Genomic DNA, 27,939 nt, shown 5'->3' on the forward strand with positions numbered 1-27,939 from the left:
ACAATGGGGAAAAAGGGCTGGTTGAATTAGAGGATTTCTCAGATCCCTTCAAACACCATCATTTCAACACTTTTATGAGTGGAGAGGGCTTGAAGTTTAAAAGACTTGAAATCTTGCTTCAAACTCTTACTAGTTAGCCTTGTGCCAGTGGGCAGTCATAGCTTCTACCAGTCTCAGTTTCCTCATTTGTAAAATGGGGATGATAGTAATAGAACCTACCTTACAAAATTATTGTGAGAATTATATGACTCTCTCTCTCTCTCTCTCTGTGTATATGTATATATATATATATATATGTATATATATATATATATATATATATGTAAGATCCTTTACAAATTTTAAAACACTATATACAAATGTAATGGTAAACTATTACAAAGTTATATATATATATACATACATATATGAAATATTCAGAATTAAAATAATTTTCTTTCATAACAATCTAGTATTGCTTAAGGCTAAAATCACTTCCAGATTGGCAGGATCATACATAAATGCTGAGCCAGAAGTCACCTCACACATCATCTGGTCAATTTGTAAGTGAGGAAATTGGAACCAGAGAGATTGAGTGATGTGGTTAAAAACATAATATGCAGCATGTGGCAGAGTTGGGAATAAACCCAGGTCCTCTAGTACTAGCTCCATCTCTTTGGTTATATAAGCTCTAATTGTGACATTTGGGTCCATTTCACAAACATGGCCTAAATGAGTGAATGTAGCACACAGCCAGGAAAAGCTGAAAGCTCCCTAGGAAGTTCTGGAGTGTGTGTGTGTGTGTGTGTGTGTGTGTGTGTGTGTGTGTGTGTGTGTGTGTGTGTGTGTAATCACTTCTACAGCCCAAAGACCAAACAATTAACCATGTCCGTTAATAATAGCCCTTAAAGGGTTTTATGAGGTCTGTTTGCCTTGTATAATAACTCAGGCAGTTACTAAAGAGTGAAAAAAAATTAACAGTTGCTCTACATAATTTTTCTTGATTTTCAAGATTCAATGTTGGAAAAAATGGTGATATCAATAGTGATCAAATGATTTAAAAAATTATACTTTCCAAAGAATAAATTCATGCTGGACCTCATCTTTAAAAATCTGATCTCGAAAAGGAAGAAAAATGTGGGTGGGGAGAAATTTACTATGTAACTAAATATTCAAGATTGTTCTCTTCTTGGTTTTTTCCTCTTGGTTTCAAATCTTTCCCTCTCCCCAAATCTCTTCCCTTGGTTATATTTTTAAACAGATAACTTGACCTTTTCTTAAAACCATCATCAAAGAGAGTTTTAAATTAAGCCTGAGGGTGAATTACTATCCTAGTGGTCTGACCTTCCTGTTTGAAATACTTGACATCTTTGGAATCAGACTTTTAAATCCTAGGGGTTTTGCCTCAGCCTTTAATCCTTCATAAATGGATGCCATATTGTATTCTTACTATCTAAGGCCTCAAATTAGGAATCAACAGATGCTCTAAAAGATTATAGGATGTCATTAAGGAGGAAGGATTTACACTGATTCATCCAAAATACATTTTCAGGAAACAATGAAATAGTCTCATGAAAAATATGCCCATGGGTAGCCCCATGATAGGAACACAAGTACTGATTTCAGAGTATGCAGAGAGGTTTCTAGAGGACCAACTGCCTACCAATACTACCTAGGCCTCTTATTTCCTTCCTTCATGCTTTCTAAACCTCTGACATTTTTGTTACTCTCATTGCATTTTGTTTTTCAACCTCTTCCATTTGTAGTAATACTGAATCTCAAGACCTTAATTCTCTCCCCAGCAGTGTCGCTTATTCATTGTCTAGCATTATACAAATTACTTTTATCTTTCTGATCTCAATGTCCTCATCAATAAAATGGAGATAATAACGGTTGCATCACATAATAGGCTTCTTGTAAGAATCAGAAGAGATAAATGTCATAGGAGATCATTCCATTTAAGGAAAGGTTGAAGAACTTGCTACATTTAGATAGGGATAGATAAGACTAAGGGAATTTGATAAATGTATTAAAGTAATTGAAAGACTGTTACTGGAAAAGAAATTAGATGGTCTGCTTGTCCACAGAAGACAGGACTGGAAACAATGTAGATGGAACCTGGGGGGGATATGAGAGTTGTAGGAGTCATTTGTTCTTGATAAAAGGAAAACTTTCTAACAATGTGAATGATCTACAAGTTGAATGGGCCATCTTGTTTGGTAGGATATTCCTGTGGTCTTCAAGTGGAATGTGGGTGGGCATTTGTTGGGTACAGTGTAAAAAAGATAGTTGCTCAAATACATGCTGGACTTTATGGCTTCTGAGTACCCTTCTGACTCTAGGATTCTGTGAGTCTGTTCACTGAGAGTAGAAGTACTTTAAAAGCTATAAGTCAGAATATAAATTCAATATAGAATCATTGATACTTGGAAAAATTAAAGAACATAAAACAGTGTACTTCAATTTAATATTATCATATTAAATTTGACAGTTCATGAGGATACAGTTTTAGATGGAGGATAGACCATAAGCAATCATTTAGTATATATATATATATATATTACATAGTTGAATCCATTTAGTATATATATATATATATATATATATATATATATATATATATATATATATATATATATATATTACATAGTTGAATCCATTATTCATAGTTTACATATGGGGAAATTGAGGCCCCAACATGTTAAGTGACTTGTCCCAAGGTCACATGAGTTGTAAATAGAAGAACCAAAGTTTCAACTAACCTAAAATGGCCTATTTGGATTATCTGTGAATTTCAGTTATCCTAGTCTCTAAAATGAACTGGATATTACCTAATTAACCAGTTGAACTTTGATTCAATATTTATTATAATAGCCAGTATTTAGCTATAGTACTTATTTTAGGCCTTTACCTCCCAACCTTCCTTTATATTTGTTACTAACATAATCAGAATTCTTGCCTCCATAATATTCTTAGCTCTTGGCTTCCAAGATGCATTGTAAAGGAATTGTATTAATTCATGATTAGTTCTTGAAAGACTGTACATTTTTCTTATGATAATATCTGTCTTTGCAGTAATTGTAATGTCATTAACATTTTTCTTATTATCAGGAGCAGATTCCTTGGAAATACTGTGTCTTGAACTGCACAGTGCTTTTAAACAGGGATTTAAAGGGACATCTTTTAATGACACAAAGACAAGTTAAATCCATGTGCCCTACTTGGAAAATTAAAGGCCATGTACTATCCATAATCCATTCTTCAAAACCTAATAGCATCTGTAGAAGCTCTAAATGGATATCAAGAGCAATGCAAACTAAGTAGATGGTGCAGTAAATAACAAATGTGATATTCATGAGGAAACAGAAATCCAAAGCATTTCCTTCCTTTCTATCTTGCTATGTGATGTTAGGTAGCTCCGATAACATCCTTATGGTTCAATATCCCAGATTTGAATATGTGTGAATGATTGTGCTTGCCATGTGCTTTCCCCAAATTGGAGCCACTGAGGATAAGTGAGATCTCTATGCTAAGGGTTCTGAACCTCTTGGCACAAAGCCTCCAAGAAATGAGAAAATAATTATCATGAATCTCCTTATCATGAATCTCCTCATTCAGCTTCCCTCTGCAAAACCGCTTATTTCTTGTGTACCTATAGGCCCCATTAACCTGAAAGTACAGGTGATAACAATTAATGTTCAGGGTATGAAAACTGGGCTAATGACCCGTAGAGAGAAATTTCTATTTAGTTCTCCTAGTTTCTGTCCTTTAAAAGATGATGATTAGGCTAATGATAATTGTCCTAGAATAAATGACATGTGCTTTATTCTATACAAAATAAGTTGTAGCAATTATTCTTTAATTACAAAGAATCATTCTTTTAGGAAGTATCCAGTAGCAATATCTAAAGTCATGTACTGTCAGTCCCTTAAAACCATTTGCATTAATATGTTAGTGAGATGCATTATGGGACATTTCAATTTTTAAGTTGTTAAATTATCCCAATTACATAGATATTTTGGGAACTTCATTTCAAAGAATCTTTGTTAAAATATGGATTTTGCAAATGCCAAAAGTTATTTTATTTAAATCTTGGAGGTAACTTTTAATTATATTCAATTTTGTATGGGAACACTTGTATGGCATATTTTCAATTAATTGATCTGTAATCAAATTTAGAGTAATATCTATAATATATTTTATTCATAAAAGCTGCACTGCTCCAGTTCCATTGAAAAATGAACCAGTGGCTAATTTTAGCTCTCAAGGCCTATAATATCTCCAAATTGATATGTAAAATTAATTCCTGGTAAATACCATAGACCAAACATTGCTATCAGTATATAATATCTATCCATATTCAACCAAGCAGGATACTTAAATGGGCTTTATATGCTAAAATGTTTACTTTAAATGATCTGTTGCTGTGTCTTATTGGCCATTTTAAAATATCTGATTCCTTTAGGTATATTGACATTCATGAAGTATTTTAATAGGTATGGCTTTCTTTACATTTAATGCACACATCTGTTCTATTTACCAATAAAATGGCTTCTAATTTTTTGATCATGCACCCCATTAACAAATTTTTGAGCCTTTTCCAATATGGAAGATTTACTTATTTATAAATTATGTACAAGTGCTAATACATTCACACTTATGTATATCATAAAATGTACATGAAATAGTGATTTAAAAAATGAAAAAGATTTTGAACCTAGAATTATTAGGAAACTATGGGATTGTTGAATAGGGAAATTATATGATGAAACTTAAAATTTAGAAAAAACAAAACACTGACAGCTGTGTGGAGAATGAATTACAACAAGAGACTTTAGGGGAGAAGTTTGGAATTATTAGAAGGATTCTTTGATTTTTGAAAGGAAATTCAGCTCACTTTCCTCACCCTCCTGCTCAACTCTGTGTCCAACTGTAAATTTTCAGTGTCAGTGACGTGCATACTGATGTACAAACTCTTTAGCTTTTTTATCCAATTGTGTATCATAATGTGGACAATAATCATTTCTGTGCATTTGACTTTTCCTGTGGAATTAGTTATACTAAATTCTTGAGAATAATTACAGAGTTCTTTTAGATGTTTGAAGGCTACAATCAGCACTCTCAACTTCAAATAATAGCACTGATAGACCCCATCATCTAAAAAAAAAATCTCTTTTTTTCCTGGATTCTTTTTTTACTTCATTTTACTTTATTTTGTAACTTCATTTAGACACTGGTTAAGGACCCAAAGGAAATGCTGTCCAGGAGAATATTTTTGTTTGTTTTTAAAGAAAGGAATTCTTTGTTGTGTCCTTTATCTTTCTTTCTTGAAAGGTATAAATAAGTACATGCAGTCATTTTAAGCAAATCTTCAGCAGAATAGTTAGTAAAGTTCAAAAATAAATTAAAAAAAAAACAACCTATCTCATTCAAAGTTCTTTGTGCTTCCATTATTATCCTGAACAACTTGTCCCATCTTTGGGGGTGAATAGCAATTCAGCAATTGACAAAAATATTTTTCCTACCTCACTATGTTATTCCATTCCTAAAAATCAAGTACTTATTCCAAATATTTCCATTCCCTATTCAACAGCTGCACTTAGCATGATAACATGATTTTTCTTTTCTTTATCCATACACTGCTGATATTACTGTTCTTCCCCCTTGACTCTTAAGTAGATCTCTTTGCCAAGCAAATGCCTCTTTTCTTTTATGCCTAACCTGACACTTCTTATCAAAAAATCAGCATGCAAACTTTAACTCTATTCTTATATCTTTCAAGAAATCTTATATAATTTTGACATATATATACAAAAAACATCTTGGAGAAATTTTAAGTCAGTGTTTTGCTCTCCTGAATCAAATACTATTTTAACAAACAAAATTTAGTACAGTAAGATCTTGTGTTCTGTGTATTTCTCAGTCAATTATTTGATGATTAAAAATGCCAATGGAATATTGCCAATGGAAGTTTTCCTGTTCCCTTCTAAAGTCTCCTTCAAAGGGGATGGAAAAGGAGTATGGATAAACAGTAACTGGTGATCTTATTTGTTAACAAAATGGTCCAATTTCTTTCCAGTCCTCTTATATCTTATCTTCCTTCCTACATCTTGTGAATCAATGCTTTAATACCTCCACAACTGTATTGTCATCCACATAAACCTTCTTTTAGTCTAATTCAACATTTTTTTCTTTTCTTTATTTCTGTTCCTCAATGTCTGTTATTTTTAGATTTTGTCCACCTTCCCCTTGTTACTCTCTTTCTTCTGGTTTCATTTTTAAATGCCCTCAGGATGTTTTAGCTTCCCTCTGTTTCTTCTTGCTTTTTTATAAAGCAATACTGTGCATTCTCTTCCTCTGTCTTTCTCTGTACTATTTCATAAACAGATTCATATTCTAAATTGCTGTTGCCCTTGGCTACTGTATTTCTCTACTTAGGAAGTAGGTCAAGTGTTTTGTTGCCCAATGTGGTTTATAGATTCCTTTGGTCTTTTCTCCATTACCATTTTTATGCATCAAGAACTTGCTTAGATAAGACTAAAGTTTTCAACATATTTTTCTCATTTTTATTTTTCCAACTTCATATTAATTTTATCATTGTTCTAACAAATGGGTGGTCTGATTAAATATAGGAAGCTAATTCAGAAATTACATCCACATAAATAATGAGTCATTTGCTTAAAATATAATGAATTTTTTTTCTTTCTTTCTTTCTTTTTTTTTTTTTTTTTTTTTTTTTTTTTTTTTTTTTTTGGTAATGTTTGGTATTTACCATCGTTAGTGCCTTCATTTTTTCTTTTCTTTAAAAAAGAACCCATGATGTAGAGGGATGAGGCTTTAATTCAGTTTACAAGTCTTTGATCTCTCATTCCATAATCCTGATTCAAGTCCTTGAAAATTTTTAGATTGAAGTCACAAGTGTATGGTAATTTTAATCTGGGACCTCCTGAGTTCTTGTAGAATTTCTTTGTGACTAGATCCTTTACAACAAATGTTGGTATGTTGTCTCCTATTATTTTCCTGTCATCTTTTAGCAAATATCATGAGTCCTTTAACATGTGACAGCCAAATATCCCATGAAATCATGTAATTATATTTCTTATTACCTTTGTATGCATGAGAAAACCAACTTCTCTAAATCCTTTCTTTGCCTCTGAGGAGAATGTGTGAACCAGCAAATGTTCCACAGAGTTATTTTATCTTCTGTTTGTTGTTGTAGTGGTTGTTGTTTAGAGAGAGATTGTCAAGATTGATAGGATTCAATAATATATCCACTATCTAATCCTTGGTCTAGTATCTTACATTTAAAGTACCAAGAGCTGTTAATGTGAATAATCTAAAACTTATCTTTCCTCTTTTCTTTTACCATCAGTGCAATAGCAGATAAGAGCTATGTAAAACTTGAAGACAATTTTGTATTTTTCTTTGTCTCATAGGCTGCTATAGCAAAAAAAATCATCATCATGGAACCATTCCTTCTGTGATAATACACTTCACACATAGTAAAACTCACCCTTGGAAAGTAAATTCAAGGACTGTATGCCTAGTTTTTCATTTACCAGAGCTTAAGCTTCTTTGGCATATCCTTCAAAAACTCTTCACATTTATATCACGATAAAGCATCAGAGCAGGACTTTTTGTTCCAAAGTTCTGAATTGGTTAACCCCAATTTCTTTTACCTTAATCTTATATTTTTACACATCCTCCTCATGCTCTTCATGGAGTTAATTTTACCTGTGTTTAAATTCTGTCCCAGATATTTATTAATTGGATAACCCTGAGCATATTCAAGTCTTAACCTCTTTCAGTCTCAATTTCTTCATCTTTAAAATGGATACATTAGAAAAATTTGTTTTCTAGGATTGATCTGAGGATTATAGACCTCCACACAAAATATATGTTGAAGTATTTTGTAGACTTTATAGATAAATATAATCTAAATACATAGGTAGTAGTAATAAAAGAAGTATTATTTAAATACCTACTAGATAACTTGGCATATAATTCTACTTCTTTACTCATTAAAGGTTCATTGATGAAGGTGAATTGAATTAGAATCATAATCTTTGGCAAGTTAAATAGAGCATATACTAACATTTCTGTTATAGTTCTGCTATAGTGAAACCAAGTATCAGAAAATATACATACACATATGTAATTATGTGTGTAAACATATTACATACATTTAGGAATGTTAATATTTTTGTACATATAGTATATGACTATTAGACATATACACATATATGCATGTATATATATATGCACTTTGTTGATTTAATACATTCTACCTCTTAAATTCAGATGAATCTAAAATGCTAAAATCAATATAATTGTATCTTCATTATATGCCACAGTTCTCTAAAGTTAGACCTTTTTGTAAATTGGATCTCATTACATTCTATTTCCCATTGACCCTATTCAATGTTCTAAGATTGGTTTAATATCATCAGCCCAGGCAACAGGTCTTTATTGTTTTCCAAGTATTTGGGTAACATGGAATATTTTATCTCTTAATAATGCAAAGAAAATTCTATTCCCTATACTTAAAAGGAACTATGATCGATAAAAACAAGTTATCTTTTTTTATAGTGAAGAATTATTTTCAGCATTAAAGCATAAGGTATCTTTTTAAAAATTTTGTGCATTGAAGGAAGAGTTTTTTTAGGTGAGGAAATTTTTGAAGAAAGAGAATATGTTTATTTTGTTAATAACCCACAGAAATGACATTTTTCCAAATACTGCATAAGATAGGAAGATCAAGAAATGAAGGGATTTCAAATATCACTTGATCCAACCCTTCATTTCACAGATGAGGAAATCAAAGTCTCCAGAAGCTAAATAATTTGCCCAAGATCATATAACTAGTTAGTCATAGAGTTGAGATTCTAACCTTGGGCTTTTGACTTCCAATTCACTGCTTTTTTTTCCCTAAGTTCAAATAAGCTCAGTGTTCAAACAAGCCAATTTTAAAAATTTCAATGTAAGCATTTATACCTTAGAAATTGGCAAATTCTGTGAATCAGGATGTGATTTATTTTTTTCTGATTTCTAGACTGAATAAACTAATGGAGAAAATATTGATAATGCAGATTAAGCTTTAAAATATGTTGTCTATAATCCACCCTGCTTCATGAACTGATTGTTGAATATTTGCCAATATACTCCTGATTACATATGATTAAATAATATACACAATTATGTCTCAGGTAAAGCTATTCTACTTGCATTGCTATTTAATTGTATTTCTTAGATGTGTTGAATGAAATGAAATTTGTTAGGAGTAAAAAGAAAAATGAAGCTGTGAGACTGAAATAGTGGAAAGGGGAAATGAGGTTCATGAGCATCATGTTGAAATTTTATTAGTTAAGTAGTGAAATCCCAGAGGCCATAATCCCTGGGCTCATTAAGGATTTAGAAGAAATTATAAGTAGTATTTTCCATTCATTGAATAGGCTTTAATTACAATTGTTTTAGAGGAATAGATTAAAATACAAAGTTTTAAAATGGATTTTAAAAGTCTTGAAGAAAAAGCTTAATTATCTTGGAGAAAAAGACTGAAAGAGTAATAATTAATGTCAACTTCTAGGGCAATCTCCAGAGCAGTTTCTCAAGATTCTGGTCCTGTGCTGTTTAATATTTTTATCAATGACTTGGATAAAAGTATGCTTTTCTGATTCATCCACAAAACAAAGCTTGTGACAGAACCAGCATGCTGAACAACAGAACTGGCATTGAGATGAGATACTAAGATTGCCTTTTGCAGTGGTATTCAAATGGTAACTGGGTTGTTGTTTGTCCTTTTTGTTTAAAGAATTAATCCATATGACCATTTGGGAGGGAGGTGTTTCTAAATTTCCACATCTCAAGTTTATGGTGACTAGGTATCATTAAACCAAATGGCAGAGGTTTTTTATTATTATTATTATTGTTGTTGTTGTTGGTTTGTTTTTACTGTCTTTTTGATGTAATTAAAGCCTGGTGATATTCAGCTAACTTTTTTTTTCTAGTCACCATACATTGTAGAAGCATTTTGTTTCAGATTATTCAATGATATTTTATTCCTGCTATTTTTCCCTGCTAGATGGTAAGCACCTTGACAATGGGAGCTATGTCTTTGAACTACAGTATATAACTATACATAACTAGAATATATAGTTAACTAGTTATTGAATGAGTAGTTAAAATTTCTTTAAACCCAACCATATGATTCTACATTTACCCTGATTAAATTTTGTCTTGTCCATCCTCTATTCCATCAAAAAGTTTTTGGTCACTGATTCTGTCATCCAGCATATTTGTGGTCCCTCCTAGTCTTCTTTCATCTCAAAATGTAATCAACACACTCATTATGCCTTCATTCAAACAATTTTTCATACTATTCCACTTTACTGATCAAGGACAAAGACTAGGGCATTCTAGTAGAGGCTTTCTTTCAAGTTGGCATTAGTTTATTAAGGAATCTATTTGGATCTGGTCATTCAACCAACTCTAAACTCCCTAATTGTACTAATTCCTATGAAGATAATAGCACATGAAATTTCCAACTATAATCCAGATATACTCTTTCTATGGCATTTTCCTGATCTACTCATCTGTCAGAAAAGGAAATGAGGATAATCTGATGAACATTTTCAAATTAACCTAGATCTGGTCTTACTAACCTTCTTCTTCTTTCCCTTTGTGTTTATAGACTATCCCTTTAATAACATGTTCTAGGATTTTACAAGTAATAGAGAATAAGTTCACTAAACTAAGAATCTAAAATTCACCTTCTTCCTCCTTTTGGAATCTTACATTTGACCTTATCCATACCAGTCCTAGCATTTCTCCCAATTGTCATGCTTCATCAGAGATTAGAGCCATAATATATATTACAACTAACTCAAATATTTGCCCCAATTGAATTGCTAGTTCAATGATCACATTTCCAAGTTCTTTTAGAACCTTGAATTGATATGTGTGTGATATGTGTATGTAATTGATATCCTAAAGGAATGTCATAATGAATTGATGAAATGAATATTTCACATATCACTGATCATAGATGCATAGCTGGCAGAGACTTTAGAGAACAGTGAATCTAACCCTATTATTTTACAGATGAGGAAACTGAGGCTTAGAACAATATTCCATATACAACACTTCAATCACTGTACTTCCCAATTCCCTCAGCTTCTTAACAATTTTTTGTTTCCTCCTTCCTCATCTGAAGATTATTGACCTTTGGTAGAGGGAATAATATGAATAGAAACTGAGCTATTCTGCCTTCTCATCTTTGCTCTTTTCACTTTTTTGTCCACACCAAATAATGGAACTTTTCTGTTTTCTTAATTCCCCTAACAATTCACCAAAAAATCTTCCCCAACACATACATATCTTCAGCATTTATAATATATCTCAACTCATATTGGGCTTTCCTAACAAGAAAGATCTAACGTTCTCAGGAGTTTTGTTTATCCTGAGAGGCAGTTGAGGGATAAGGTTAGACATAATGTAGGAATCTCATTAAAAAAGGCACTTAATGCCAGTCCATGTTTTGTCTCAAGCTCATGTAATTGGAACAGTGGTGACAAAAATATGGAAATGGGATGCTATTCCTCAGAAAGGTCCCTGCTCACTAGCAGTGATTCCTATTGAAAAAATGCCTCCTTTTTTAGAACACTTTGCCTTTGCAAGCAATTCCCCATCTGGATTCATGCACCAATGCACATACTCTTCTGAAATCTTCATTCTAGAAATTTTCTCCATTGAACTTCACCGGCTATGTATAAATATTTCATAGTACACTAATTCTCCATTACATTATATATAACATATTAAACTCATTTTCATACCACATCTCTCCTATGGCCACCACCCCTATCTCTTTAACCACCACTGATGACATGGAGAAACCATTTAATTTTATATTCTCTAAAGAGCTGAGCTGATAAAAAAAAAAAAGCAAAAAAAATTAAGACTTTATCTTTTCCTATTCCTACAGTGTTTATTATCTATTATATCTATCTAGTATCTATTATTATATTGAGATAGTACTCAAAATATATTTGTAAAATTGAATAGAGCCTGAATCAGATAGTAAATGTTTCAAAGGGAGGTTTGCCTTTTTTTTTTTTTTGGACCTCAGTTTCCTCATCTGTAAGAGAAGAGGGTCAGATTAGATGAGCTCCAAGATCTCTAACTCTTCTAATTTATTTTGTGCTTCTTCTATTTGGTTCATTAAAGAAAAAACATCCCTGTTGTATATATTAAAACAAATGAATAAAAAAACCCTAAATATTTTGATTCTCAGTACCCACCTAGGAATTTATATGGATGTTCATTTTTAAGTAAAAAATTTTATTTTTGTAACATCATTTTAATTGAATAATATGATGTCTAATTCAATTCAACCTAATTCAAATGTTTGGACTAAAATGGGAATAGGGTCAGTGAGGAATGTTACAGAAAATTCACACTGTTTTAAAAACAACTTTTGTGATGTGACAGAAAACAGGATATCCCCCAGATGTCACTCAAGAAAGCTCCTGGAACTTTGAACAGAGATAAGAGACTATCTTGTTATAAATTAAAGACAGATAAATGGACCTTGTATTCCCAGGAAGGGTTCAGACCAGTGGGATACCTAATGGGGATTCCGATTATAAGATAAAAGAGAGATAGAGAGAGCATTAACAGCACCATAGGAAAGAGAGGTGTTTGCTATTTGAAGCTCAGAACTTAGCAAGTCTATCAGCTCTGTGCACGTCAGCAGAGTGCTTTGAAGCCAAGCCCTCTGTTAATAGCACACTGCCCATAAACATGAAAAACATGCCTTTTGTGGAATTATATAAAGAAATCAAGCTTGGTTCCAGGCATGGGAGTCAATTTCCTTTCTATTTAGAGTTGGCTGGCATTAGAGAGAATAAAAGAGTATGAAGGTGTGCTTTGGCAATGGAAAACAGATTAAGTTTTTAAAAGAGATTGTCCTTGAATCCTTTCAAGCCCAAGATTCTCACCAATAACCATATCTGTCAGGTACTGTGAACCACATGCAATATGAAATGGCCTGAGTTGTTAATGGTCTTCCACTTAAAGAGGTAGCATGGCACTATGAGGAAGAAACATTGGATTGAAGTTCAGGAACATGTGGACAAATCACATTTTCTACTTATCATTTGTGTGACTATGAACAAGTTTCTGTAGCTCTCTATGCCCAAATTTCTCCTCACCTGTAAAATTAGAGAGTTGGGCCAAGTCATCATTTAAGTATTTTCTCACTATTAATTCTATGATTGTTGTTTGAGAAAGTAGGAATCTTTTGGTGAAATACGTGGAATTTCTATACATATCAAAGTACATAGTTGATGTTGAACAAAGTTATTTTCTTCTATGACAGCTTCTAAGATGATATTTCACAGAATTTTGGTCAAAATATCTTTAGACTATCACAGAATTCATCTGGATACTGGCAAAACATCCTCCCACCAAAGGGATTCCTTCCTTCTTCAAGCCACTTAACACCAATCCAGCTCTGGAAGATCAAGGATTTTGGATGCCCTTTGACCTTCCTTTATCTCCTCATTCCTTTCTCCCCTCCTGGATTTTTACTGCACCTATCTCTTTATCCCACTGTGAGAAATCAAAGACTTCCTATCTAGTTGTATGATCAAATTGTATGATCTGCCTTCTCTTCCCAATGATAATGGATGGGGGATAAAAACAACCCATTAGTTTCAATTCTTCTGCCCCATAAAGAAGATATAAAGGCTCATGCCCTTAGATGAATAGGGAGTCACCAACTGCAATCTTTCTACTAAAATTAAGGACCAAATTCTTCCATAATGAAATTTTGGGGGATGTTGCTAACTGCCAGAATTCAGTAATCTCTAGGTCTAATCCTCTGGGTTGCTGCAACAACAAAACAAGGTACCTTAAGTGGCTTTAATCTTTGCCTAAAGATATGACAGGAAACAAACATATCCCTTAGTACTTATGAAAACATAAGTGAGAAAGTTTAAATTTTTTCTGTTATAAAATAACTAGAACTGAAATAGAATTTGATGAATTTGTAGCATAATATGACAGAATTGTTTTTAACTTTGGAATAATTCTTAGAGATTGCAGATTTCTAAATAACTAAGGAGTTGTTGATATGAATAGGATACAACAGATTAATATGATTCTAAGAGATCATGTTACACAGTCTTCTTCCCTATAAGCTAAAGCCATTACATTGTCTAAGAATCAGCAAATAAAGTATGATCAAAACTATCAAGTTATTTTATAATAAAAGTATAGTTTTTGATAAGTAAATGAAAAGAGAAAGGGGAGGTAGAGGAACAGATGAATAAAGTTACACCTAACTTCTCTCTCTTTTGCCTGACCAAGGATACTAAATTAGGATAGATTTAACCAGTAAGAACAAGGTCAGTAGAAAACAATGAGAAAAGGTGAGATTTGGAAGATATATGGTCAAAATTCAGAGGTTCTTGATTTCCAACTTAGAGATTTTGGTTATATTCATACATTAGTTTAAAAAATAGATATATTCAAAATATTCTTATATTGATATAGCTTCTTATGATGATAAAAGTAATAACTGACATTTAGGTAGCACTTTATAGACACCATGTCATTTGAGTCTCACAACAACTTTATGAGATGGATACCACAGCATTAAAGTTCCAATTTTACAGATAAGAAAACTGAGTTTATAAAGGTTATTTGACTTCCTTGAAACTAATTAATGTATTAATGTATTTGCAATCAGTTCTTTCTAATGACACGTCAATCATTCTATTCATACTGCCTAAAATACAGTGTTATGAAGTGTTATAAAAAGTAAATGAGATTTTACAGCAGGTAGTGAAATGAATGAGACAACATTTCAAGTCCCTTCCAACTCTCTAACTCTATAATATATATTAAAGTGTTTTATAATTGGTAATCACTATTTAAATATAAGCTATAATTGAGGCTTAAATGGCTCCTGACCTCACTGACTTGGATGTTCCTGCCAGTGATATACATTATAAACCATTCATAACTGGTCATCCCATGTGGCTTTTCTATGAGTCCTCCTGTAATTTCACAAAAGATCCACCAACATGCTAAATAAATGCCTGAGTTGCTTTATCCTGACATTACGAGGATATTAGTGTACCCCGTCTATCCTATTCCTCACATGACCATCCTTTTTTCCCCCTGCTATTCGAGGACTGATTTTAACTCAGGTCTATTATGTGATAGGTGTCATATTGAAATGAAATGAAATATTTGTATTTCAGCAATTAAAATAAGCATTTATCAAATAAGCAATTAAATTAAAAGTAATCTTGCATACTATATAGGGACTCTCATGGGTATTTCTCTTATTCCACATAAAATTCCTTGATTACATCTTTTACTCTCATTCTTCCTTAAAGGATCTCATTAGCAATTCATATGTTTCATCCTAGTCATACCTACCCTGAACTTCTTCATTATTTTCTACATAATACTAATTTTCAATTCTTCAGACTTTTGTTTTCAATGTTTTGCAGTCATATAACAACATTGGTAGAAGCTATTTTTAATATGATTCAGGCTTCTTGAAAAGGTAGCAATTTTAAATAGTATTTTATTTTTTCAAGTATATGCAAAGATAGTTTTCGGCATTTACCTTTGCAAAAACTTGTGTTCCAAATTTTCTTCTCTCTCTCCCATTCTCCTTCCTCCCCTAGCTAGCAGGCAATCCGATATAGGTTAAACATGTAAAATTCTTCTTAATATATTTCCATATTCACCATGCTGTGAAAAAAATCAGATCAAAGAGGAGGAAAAAGCACAAGAAGAAAAAAACAAACCACAATAAAAGGTAAAAATACTATGCTTTGATCCATATTCACTCTTTATAGTTCTCTCTCTGAATGCAGATGGTACTTTCCATCATGTATCTATTGGAATTGAAAAGCAGCAATTTTAAAAACGTTGTCTATTGTTGCATCATTTTGCTTATAAACATAAGATTAGGAACCTAATTCATCCAGCCCTCTTATTTGACAGATAAAAACTGAAGTCTAGTGAGATTAAATCATTCACTCAAATCCAAGAGACTAAATGTCGGAGATGGAATTTTTATGTACCCTGATGATTTGATTCTAGAGTCAAGGTTCTTTCTGCTCTGCTATTCTTTCTCTCTCCTGTTCTAACCTAGGAAAAATTAGGAATAAGTAACATGAGCTCAGACTCTGGTATTTGTCATTATTTGGTTGTTACAGTCATGTCTGAGTTTTCATAGCCCCATTAATGATTTCTTTAGATACTGGAGTGATTTGTCATATCCCTCTCTAGCTCATTTTACAGAAGAGGAAACTGAGTGAAACACTCCTAAGAGACTTATCCAGGTTCACAGGCCTAGTACATGTCTAAGGCCAAATTTGAACTCTAGATGATTGCCATTCTATCACTTAGCTATCTAGCTTCCTGTATTAACCAAATCAAAAAGCCCAAATCACCATACTGCAAACATTTTTACAATGAAGTTTTTGTAACAAACTATTCTACACCAACTATGCTTTTTTGACCAGGCTATAATAGAAATCAGGTTACACAGAAAGCTTTTCTGGTTCTGATCCTCTGAGAGTCACTCTGTATAATGAAAATATCTAATTATATGCTCTCTCTACATGAGGTAAAAGGAGGTGAGTGAAAGGTTAGAATACTTTTTGACTCCACCATCAAGCAGTAATTTTAAGCAAAGATTTGAATAAAGACAGAGATAGCAAAAACATTGTTGGATGATAGAAGTAGTATAACAACAGTAGTAGGATGCTTTTTTAAAAAGGATAAAATTTGATAGACATAAATCTAAAATCCTTCATTTTTATTAAAAAGAAAGATGAAGACAAGAGAGAAGGAAGGAAGAAGGAAGAGAAGGAAGAAAGAGAGGGAGGGAGGGAGGAAGGAAAGGAGGGAAGGAGAGAGAAAAGAAGAAAGGGGGGAGGGGAGGAGGGATGGAGGGATGAAATAAGGAAGGAAGGAAGGAAACTTAAAACATATAATCTTAAGAGGTGTCTAAATAGCAGTAATTCACAGAGATGTGGGTTTCATCTATGTACTACAAGCTTATTGGCTATAAAATGAATGTGATTTTAAGCTGCTTTCAGAGAAGCCATAAAAAAGTCTCTAAAATAAAAGAGGCAGAGTTTTGCTGTCCTCCATCCCAATCCAACCATATCTGGAATACTGTGTTCAATTTTGGGTGCCATATCTCAAGAAAACTTGAAAAATTGAAATTGAAATGAGTTTAAATGAAGGCCTCCAGAATACTTAGGGAATTCTACATCATGTCATACAATTAACAGTCATGCTTAAGCATGAATTCTCCCTGGTATTCATTTGGGAAACTATAGCAGAGATCTTGAGTAAATACTCCCCCCTTCACATGCACACACACATCCCAAAGGAAGGCACAGATAGCGGCATATACAGCAAAACACAGCAAAATTTACAAATGCAGATTCCAAATTTCACAAAGACCTGAAGGAGGCCTGTGCATATATGCCGCATTTATAGGGAACCTTGTATATTTACAGGATTTCTCCAAAGACACAAAAAGAATGTGGGAGTGAAAAGAACAAGATTCAAACACCTCAGCTTTACTCAGACTTGGGCAAAAACCCATAGCATGCAAGGTCCCAGAATGGAAAAATAATATAACAGGGAACATCTCTGACTTGTTCCTAAGGTGAGCCAAATAAGTAGAGAAGGAGATTGTATAAAACAGACAAGTATTTTTTTGTTATTTTTCAGAAAAAAATATGGGAGGATTTTTCTTACTCCAAAAGGATTCAAATATAAGCCCATTCTGAAATGTTGATGGACAAAATACAAAGGTTGTCATATATCTGTATATTTTTAGGTTTAATTTTTGCATGGGAACTAATGGTCTTTAAATGAAACAAGGTATAGTCTGGTATATTTATTATCCTCACTTTATAGATGAGAAAAATGGGAATCAGAGAGATTAAGTAATTCTCACTCATTCATTACTGATCATTGTGATGTGGACTCAAACTCAAATGACTGATCTAGAAAAGCTGCTGTCATAACCCAAATTCTGACTTTGGGGAACATAATACAAAGAAATTATTATTAAGAAAGAATTCCAAAACAAATTCAATTCATTTTATCAGGGTCCATTACCAAAATGATACATGGACTTCACAATTCTGTTGATCATTTGAAGGAATTTGGGACTTTAACTTCGAGAAAGGAAAATTTAAGGGAAAATGATAGTTATCTTCAAGTATTTGAAAGTCTGGTTGAAACTGATTTGAGGTATCTAGAAGTACAATGGGCTGCCTTATCAAATAATGAGTTCATCTTTATTGGAATTCTTCTAGAGGTTGGGTAGTGGAAGTAATGTTGGAGTTGGAATCCTTGTTCAATTTAAGCTGGAATACCTTCCAGCTCTGAGATTCTGTGATTTTATCACTTCAATTATTCAAGAATTTCTCCTACTTCCTTATCTAAGACATTTTTACCTACATACAAGTGGGCATGTGTCTGCCATGTGTTAAATTGACACATATTAACCTACTAGAAAAGGGTCCACCTAATAACCAAAGTTGCCTAACAGAGCAATCTAAACCACAAAAGATTCAATAGTTTAGAAAGTAAAGAAATTTGGACATTTATATGCCTCTTTCCTCAACTGTTCAAATCCCTTTTTTGATAATTTGCTCATAGAGGTTAAATATCAGTTCTGTTTTACTTTTTACTGCCTAAAAGCATACTACCCATAGCAAAATAAAGTTTCATTACAAAGTAGAAAAATCTGCCTTGGACCTCTTTCAAGGAAACCACTATGAAAAAAGACCCAGACCTTCAGGACTGGCTTCTGACAAATAACCAGCATATTATCTTAGGAAGGTTTAATTACAGGGGAATGCCTGAACATTCTGTAACCATCAAACAGATTGTTAAATTTTTGATATAATATTTATGTCAGAAACTATAAAATGGTATAAATCAAAGCCTGATTATAATTGTGTTGATTTCTAGACTTAAGAAAGTGATGGAGAAAACAAACCTAATAGTATGTGATAGGTACATATTTTCCTTAGAAAGCCAGTTGTTAAACATTTACTAGAACATCCCTGCTAGTTACCCCTTATTAAAGGATCCCCTAAACTGTGCCTTCATATTAGGCCAGAAAAATGGCATATATTTAAAAGAAACTGTACTGTCTGCAATAATGATCTGGATCCTATTCAACAGTGTGAAATCAATATTTAAAATTTTTTAAATTAAATTTTATTTTTTCTAATAGTATTTCATTTTCCCCAAAACATGTAAAGACAGTTTTTAACATTCACTTTTGTAAGACTTTGTGTTCTAAATTTTTCTCCTTTCCACTCTTCCCTCCCCCCCCAGCAAGCAATCTGATATAGATTATGTATACACCATACTTTTAAACATATTTCCGTATTTGTCGTGTTATGAAAGAAAAATTCTGATTTTCCCAAAAGGGGAAAAAAGTCACAAGAAAATAAACAAAAAAGTGAAAATACTGTGCTTTGATCCATATTCATTCTTCATAGTTCTCTCTTCAGACGTGATTAGCATGAAATTAGTATTTTTAATATGTTTTTCTATATATATGCCTATGGAAATAGTTGTAACAAGTCATAGAGATATTTTTTACAAGTTTGCAAGTTGTTAATTTAGATATATATTTTTGTGCATAGAAAAAAATCTTTAATCAATGCAAATACCAAATATTACTAGTAACTAAATTATTTAACCTTAAAGCAGTCAACAAAATTGATTTTAATTGTTCATGATTATTAAAAGAAATTGTTTCAGAGAATCTCTATTTTGTCTCAATTAAGGAATTCTATATTTAATAAGTGATGTTTTTACTAGTGGGATATAATAAATCTTTGAGTCCATATTAAACTTTTTCACATGAACCAAGATTAGCAGAAGAAAAAACAACAACAACAACAACAAACTGCTTCCAGAAGATTACACAACAGATTTGCATAGAAGTCCAAGGTTTGTCACCTTCAGATAAAAGATGAGATATATTTCTCTCTCCCTCCACTTTTCCCCTGAAAAAAATTGAAGCTTAATATGACGCTGAAAGACCATTTCTGAGCCAGAACAGGGTTGGTTTCAATAGGGCAAAACCATTATCTTAAAAGCAGCTGAGGGGGATAGGTGGGAGAGTGATGATGGAAATTACTCTAGCCAACCAAAGAGGTGACTTAATTATGCATGACTGAAAAGCTGCTGTAAAGAGAATGGATTAGTGTTGTGTCCACAAGCTGTGCTCTTGACTATGAAACCAGGATCTGGTCTAGTTATGGTGTTTGAATATACTGGGGAAACCCATCTTGTAGAAGGGAATGGATGGGAGGGGTGACAAGTCCACAAAAGATTATAAATTTTATATGAAAATTTTCCTATGGGAAAAAATAATTGATCTTTCAATGATCTTTATAATATCTCTGGTGATCTCTGATGTAACATTTTAAAGTTTAACCAAGAGCTTTATATATACTATCTTATTTAAGTCTCTACAACTCTGTGAGGTAGGCACTGAAAGTATTATGATCTGTACAGAAGAGGAAATCTAGACATACAACTCCATGTTCACAAGATTGGTAAATATCAGAGAGAGGATTTGAATACAAATTTTCCTGAACCCATGTCCTTCACTGTAGGGAGCCCGAACTCTGGAGAAGTATACTTGAAACAAGGTGTTAATTCAGTGGAATAGATGAGATAATGGTTCTCTAATTCACATATATACTTAGTACTTAGTACGGTGAGGTGATGATTCTCTATTTCACATATATCTAGTGTGATATAATGATATACTTTACAATACTAAAATATCCTTATGCAAAAGGCAGTCTTCACTTGCATCTATGGGGAAGCTGTGAAAATAACTGATAGACATGTACCATTGATATATAGGTTATTGGGGGCAGCTAGGTGGTGCAGTGGATAGAGCACCAGCCTTGAATTCAGGAGGACTGGAGTTCAAATCTGGTCTCAGACACTTAACACATCCTAGCTGTGTGACCCTGGACAAGTCACTTAACCCCAGCCTCAAAAAAAAAAAAAAAGATATATAGGTTATTTCTTTTCTCCCTTTTCTTTTGTAACTTTTGTTATAAGGAATGATTCTTTGAGCAAGTGAAGTACTAGGGATTTATTAGAAAACAAAAATGATTTAAAAAAAAAAAACACCCAAAGCAGAGAACCTTTGATCTTTGATTTCATTGCTATTGCCAACTCCCAGATGAAGTAACTTCCTCTACAAATATAAGTCAATGCCTTCTCCAAAACTTATGTCTTAGTGAGTTTTCCAGAACACTTACGGGTTAAGTTTCTTGTCTAAAGAAATATGACTAGGATATTATGTGTCAAAAACAGGATTTGAAACCAGGTCTTCCTGGCTCTTACATGTTCTCTCTGCCTTCTTTCTATATACTATGCTATCTCCAAGGACATCAATAAAAATAAGATTTTTAAAAAGAAAGAAAAATTTATTATAGGAAAACACATGGAATCTCTTAAAAAAGGAAACATTGCCCAACAAGAATGTCATTATTAACCTCAGATTCTCACCATCTAAAATTCCATATGTCCAAATATTTATTCCTAGATTTGAATTCAATTAAAATATACACACTTTCATTTCATCTCTTGTCTTTAGAATTAAGACTTTTCATTTTAAAAAATCATTTCAGTTTCCTATACTTATAAGTGAAATGGTGAAAGAACGAGACAAATTTTAGCTGCTTTTTAGAGGTGAAGAAAAGGGAGCTATCAAGAGAAAAAATTTTCATGTTGAATTCAAGACCAGACCTGGGTTAACATTCCTGGAACCTGAGGGTTATTTATCTCACAAAGCCAAATTACCTTTACTTTTTGTCACCCTTAGGATGAAACATGTCAGCTGTTGATCTCCTTGAGTGTTTTTAGCACTTTGAGAGCAATGATCTGTGGAGTGTGATACACAATGGAGTAAGAAAGACAGGCATTTTAGAAAGACAGATAGTGGATGTTACTGGAAAGAGAATACCCTCATTGCTGGCACACTCAGGTGGCTCATTAGTAATATTATTCACCTACTTCCCCTAAGTCAAGGGAGAAAAAATGTGTAGGGAAGAAAAATGGTAGTAGGATTAGGGGTGAGAAGGAAGGTTGATTTAAAAATATAGTTTCTCTTAAAAGAGGATTGTAAGTGATATTCTTTGAACACAGACTTTCTAAAGCATATATACTTTAACAGCTTGTAAACATGAAGAATTTATGGTTGGCTTTCATGTCCTTTTAAAAGTCATTCACCATTAAAGTAGATCAGAACCAGACATGTGTGATTAGAACCAGCCATGGGGAAGGCATTAAAAGCAGGTTTGAAATTTTTATAGGCTAGTCAAACAAAGTGTTTCTCACTTCCTCCCCCTCAATATTAAACATTTCAAAGAATTAATATGTGTATAGCAAAATAATTTCATTTCCTGGGTTAGCATAGCTTCACCATTTCTCAAGAGTTTTACCACCTTCAATATTTGTAACTAGAAATCTGTTTCAACAATTTCTCTATCTCTTATTCACATTAAACTTTCTCTTCAGCCTTATCATGATCCTTCATTTTCTTGCCCCATCCCTATTTTTCCTGTCCATGAGCACTATTGTGGTTTCCCTTGACTCCATAATGAAACTTAAGCCTATAGTTAACCAATTAAATGGTTTAGTGCATGCATTATCTCCCTGCTTCTCCACCAATCCCAATTTGTGAATTATCATTCTTGATGAACTCCTACCATATAATTTTTCTGGCCTGTTTAATTTATAGCTATTTAATATTGTTGAAGGAAATATTTTATCTACTAAGACTTCATTACAGCACCTCAACTAAGTTCATAAATATTTAGTCAGTCAATAAAAATTTATTTAATGCCTATAATGTGGCAGACTGTACTAGGGATACAAAGAAAAATAAAAATAGTCCCTGCTCTCAAGGAGAATATATAGACAAGAATATAATAGAGACAATGGGTAAATAATTAGTACACATGAGATTTGTATTCTGTAAATGGAAGGTAATCTTAAAAGAAGCATAAACAGGTGGGAGAATTGGAAAAGGCATGATCCAAGGAAGTAGGATTTGTGGTAGGTATTCAATGAAACTGGGAAAACTAAAAGGGAGAGTATTTGTGTGTGAAGGACAGCTAGTGCAAAGACAGAGATGTGAGAAATGAAGAATCATATATTTATGGAGATGGAAACTGGACAATCATATGCAAATGATGTCAAATGGATCAGTGAAGCTGGGTTTTAATGTGTGTAGAAGAGAATTAAGTAGAAAAAAAACTCAAAATATAGAAAGAATCAGATTATAAAATTTTAAAAATTATTAACCAAGGATTTAAAAATTTTTCCCTAAAGATAATAGAATATATATATATATAAATTTTCTTCATCTAGTTCCTGGGTTTGTTTTGGCATGTGTACTCCCAGGTATTTTATCCCATCTATATTTATTTTAAGTGGGGTAGCTTTTTCTATTCTTATTGCAGATTATGTGTGTATGGATATGAGAGAGAGATATAAAAATGCTGATGATCGCATACTTGATATCCTGCTACTTTGCCAAAATTATTAAATGTTTCAAATACCTTTTTAATTGAGCCTTTGGAATTTTCCAAGTATATCATCAAACAATCTACAAAAAGGGATAGTTTTTATTACCTCATTTCCTATTTTGATTCCTTTTATTTCTTTTCCTTCTCTTATTGGTATTGCTAGGATTTCCAATACAATGTTGCAAAAATATTGGTGACCATCTGTATTTTAAGAATTGATAAATACAAGTATTTATAGATTTTTTTTATATTCACTCTTTTTGTGTCTAATGGTAGCTATCTCTAAGGTGAGGTGGAGGGAAGAAAAAAGGGAAAAAAAGAAATTTGTATGATAATTTTATTATGTATTTAAAAGGAATAGCAAGTTGTACATAACAGAGTGACAGTTTCGTGTGCAACTATCTATTTTTTTCCTCTTCTACTCTATTATGGAAATGTTTGTTTTATTTCTTAAATTCAAAATAAAAGAAAAAAGAATAATCCAAACAAGAGGTGATGGCACTTTGAAGTAATGTGATGGCAGTGTGATGAGTATAAAGAAGATATATTTGAGAGATGTTTCAAAGGTAAAACAACAAGATTCATTAATCCACTGGACATATGGGGTAAATGGAATTGAGGAGTGGAAGCTAATAGTCAGCTAATTGAGACTGAAAAGATGATTGTGTTCTCAAGAGAAACATTTTTGGGAAAAGATAATAAATTCTGTTTTGAACATGTTGATTGTAAGATGCCAATGAGATATTTAATTCCAGATGTTCAAAGAGTATTTTATAATGTGGGACTGAAGTTTAGAATGAATGGCAGATAAGTATATAGGTAGGAAAAGGGATAGATAGAGACACATATATAGCTACATAGATGCTTAGATCTGAGAGTTGTCTTATAGAAATGATAATTGAATACATCAGAGCAGGGGAAACAACATAGAGTAAAAAAGATTAAAATCCCAAGATAACACCTTAGAGACATTCATAGTTAGTTGGTATAACATGGATGAAGGACCAGCAAAGCCAACTGAGATGGAATAATCAGACAAATAGGAGCCTAGGAGAGAACAGTGTCATGGAAAATACAAGGAGAAAAGAATGTCCAGAAGAAAGAAATGAATGACAACGTCAAATGTTATAGAGATGTCAAAAAAAAAAAGGTAAAGACTGAAAAAAAAGCTATTAAGAGACCATTGGTAACTTTGGGGAAAAACAGTTTCAGATGAATGATGAGGCAAGAAATCAGGTTACCTAGGGTTTAAAAGAGAATAAGCAAAGAAGTTAAGACCATGGGTATAAATGTTTTCTCAAAAGTTTATCCATGAAAGGAAGAGGATGATATATGAAAGTTAATGTGAGTAGGATCAGTTGAGGTTTTGTTTGTTTGGATGATGGGAAGGCTTAGATATGTTTGTAGCCTGTAAGAAGGTAAGAAAATAGCACTGATTGAAAATAAGAGAGATTATGGATAATCATGAGGATAATCTGCTGGAGATGATGGGAGAAAATGGGATCAAAAGTGCTCATAGAGAAATTATTCTTGGCAAGGAAAAGGGACATTTCTCCATCACAACCAGGAATGAAAGAGTAGGATGCCTGAATAAAGTGAAATGAAGAGGAAGAGAGAAGAGGGTACTCATTGTGAATATCTTCAATTAGTTGCTTTAATGAAGTTTGAAGTGAGATCCTCATATAAAAACTGGCAGTAGACAATGCTGAGTAAAGTTTATCTTTGTTATTCAATAATTTTGCCCTATCATTTTAAAATCTCCTCACTCATTTTCTTTACCCTCTATTCTATTTCTCTTCTCCTTTTACATCATTCTAACCCCATAAGTAACTCCACATTTATATCAATCTCATGCGTAATTTAGAAAATTGAAGCCATTTGATGTGATTTCTCTCAGCTTCCCTCTATTCCTCAAAAATTTTCATTGCATCATCACCTATAACTAGTTCCCAAGTAATACTAATAAAAAATCCCTTGAAGTGTCATTCTGTATATTTCCATTGGGTCTGAAGTCAAATACTATGTTTTTACATAATATAACTTAGATTATAATATTGCTTATATATTATATACATATGTATAATTTACATAATTATGATTTCAGAACATTATGAATAATTATAAAATTGGAGCAGTGCAAATTTTAATATATGTGACCACTTCAGGAGATTCTTTACTCTTTCTTATTAAGACTTAGATGTAGTCACTTTTCTTTCCCTCTCATCACAAAAGGAGCCATATCTTTACTTATACCTATGGCTAATTTTTATACCATTAACTTCTTCCTTCCAATATTCTTCAAGGTATTGATCCCATCAGCCACCTCTTAATGAATTCAGTTAACCTTACGAGGCTGTCTTTCTCAAGCCCTTCTCTGTAAACTTCAAAAGACCTTGTCCATGCTTGATGTCTCTGCTCCCTTCTTATACCCACTTTCTTTTCAAATTGTTACACCTGTGTTTCTGCCTTCATCACTCCAGAGAAATTGCTATCTCTAAGGTAACCATGACCTCCTTAAAAACAAATTCGGTGGTCTTTTTTTGGTTTTGATTATCCTTGATGTCTGTAACTTTTCACCTTACATTATGGCCTAATGGGAAGAACATGGGCTTCTTTAGAGTTAGGCATCTTGGGTTGAATCCTGATTCTTATATATATATAATCTTCTGTCTCAATTTATCTTTAAAATAAAGTATTTCATAATATCATAGGCTTAAAGTTGGAAAGTACCTTATAAATCACTGGGCCCAACTCCTCATGTTACAAATAAGAAAATTGAGGCACAGAAAAATTAAATGAAATTTCTAAAGTCACATGGCTAATAAGTTTTTGAGGCTGGATTTGGACTTGGGTTTTTCTTACTCCAAACCCAGAACTTAATAGAGTGACAAAGCTAAATGATTTCTAAAATCACTTTCAGCACTAATTCCTATGCTCCAATTTATCATGGCTTTATACAAATGAAGATGAAATGCAAATGTACAAAGCAGAGGGCTGAAAAAGGAAGTTTTTCTCCCATAACCACAGCTACCTATGTGATTTTAAGCAATTTACATGCACAATGGCAAAAGACCTCCTATGCAATTTCAAAAAGCAGTCTTCACTAAGTTCCCCAAGCTTCCATTAAAATCAATGGCAGGTAATCACATAGAACTCCTTGGAGAAAGAGGCAATTGTAGTGCAAGATATTGCCATATCCCATGAGAAAGAAGCATCAGGGGATATTGGAAATAGTACCATATTTGAAGTTAAAAGGAAGAAAGCAAGGAAACCAGCATTTATTAAGCACCTACCATGTGCCAGGCACTTTAAAATATCATGTCATTTGATCTTCATAGCAACCCTGGGAATTAGAGGCTATTATCTCTATTTTACAGTTGAGGGAACTAAGGCAGACAAAGATTAAGTGACTTGCTCAGAATTACACAGCACATAAGTATCTGAGGCTGGATTTGTGACTCCAGATTCAGCATTTGACTCTGTCACTTTGCTATTAGAAGAGTTCGACTTTCACTGTCAGCTCTGCTCTTTTAGCAGCTGTGAGAACCAAAGTCAATTAGATCTTCTTGGGTCTCAGTGTTCTCGTTTGTAAAATGAAAAAAAAATTGACCTATGTGACCTCTCATCTCTTGGAACTCTAAAATCCTATGAACAATATATTTTGCATATTTGTATGTGTCATTAAAGAAGAAACAATCAAGAACAGGTTTGATTTCTCACCTCCCATAGCATCCAGAACACAAAGATCTTCAGTAACTGTGAAATTGCTAAGTATATTAATCTAGTAATTTACTTACTTACTCATCACAAATAGCAGAAACAGGAATAAATTTTGGATGGGATATATAATGTTGTTTTAAGCCAAATTGCTTGAAGACAAGCAAATAACAGTGTTCGTTATTTCAATATGCACAAAGATTTCAAATGATTATCAGATGCTACTGTTAGGTGCTTAATACCAGATGCATTTTTCTAAGCTATTTCTCTACTAAATTCTTCAAATTTACAAATATTTACAAATATTAAATTAAGAACAGCCTATATGTAAATTACCAGTACTACTCTCCTCTTCCCTCCTTAATATGGAATAGTTCTACAACTGAAACTTGAAAGATCAGGAAATGCACATTAGAAGATATTTTTCCTTCTTTGACCAAGTCCTGGAGGACTAAAATTTTCTCCATCTGTGGCAAGTTGAATTTGACACAGAATTGAGATGAAAATCCATGTTTAAAGAAAATGTTCACAGGGAACAAAGTAGATGCTACATTACTAGTCATCAACATATCTAATTCAAGATCTCTTTGCCTCCACTTTCTTTTTTCTC

The 27,939-nt window shown here is 32.8% G+C and overlaps 1 protein-coding gene across 2 annotated transcripts in view; it reads left to right on the forward strand.

Annotated features, from left to right (window-relative positions):
* CLVS1 (clavesin 1) overlaps positions 1–27,939 on the forward strand; it is a 177,678-nt gene that overhangs the window by 60,430 nt on the left and 89,309 nt on the right. The gene's annotated exons all lie outside the window — the stretch shown is intronic.

The sequence above is a fragment of the Sminthopsis crassicaudata genome, chromosome 1 (assembly GCF_048593235.1).
Source record: "Sminthopsis crassicaudata isolate SCR6 chromosome 1, ASM4859323v1, whole genome shotgun sequence".
NCBI lineage: Eukaryota > Metazoa > Chordata > Mammalia > Dasyuromorphia > Dasyuridae > Sminthopsis > Sminthopsis crassicaudata.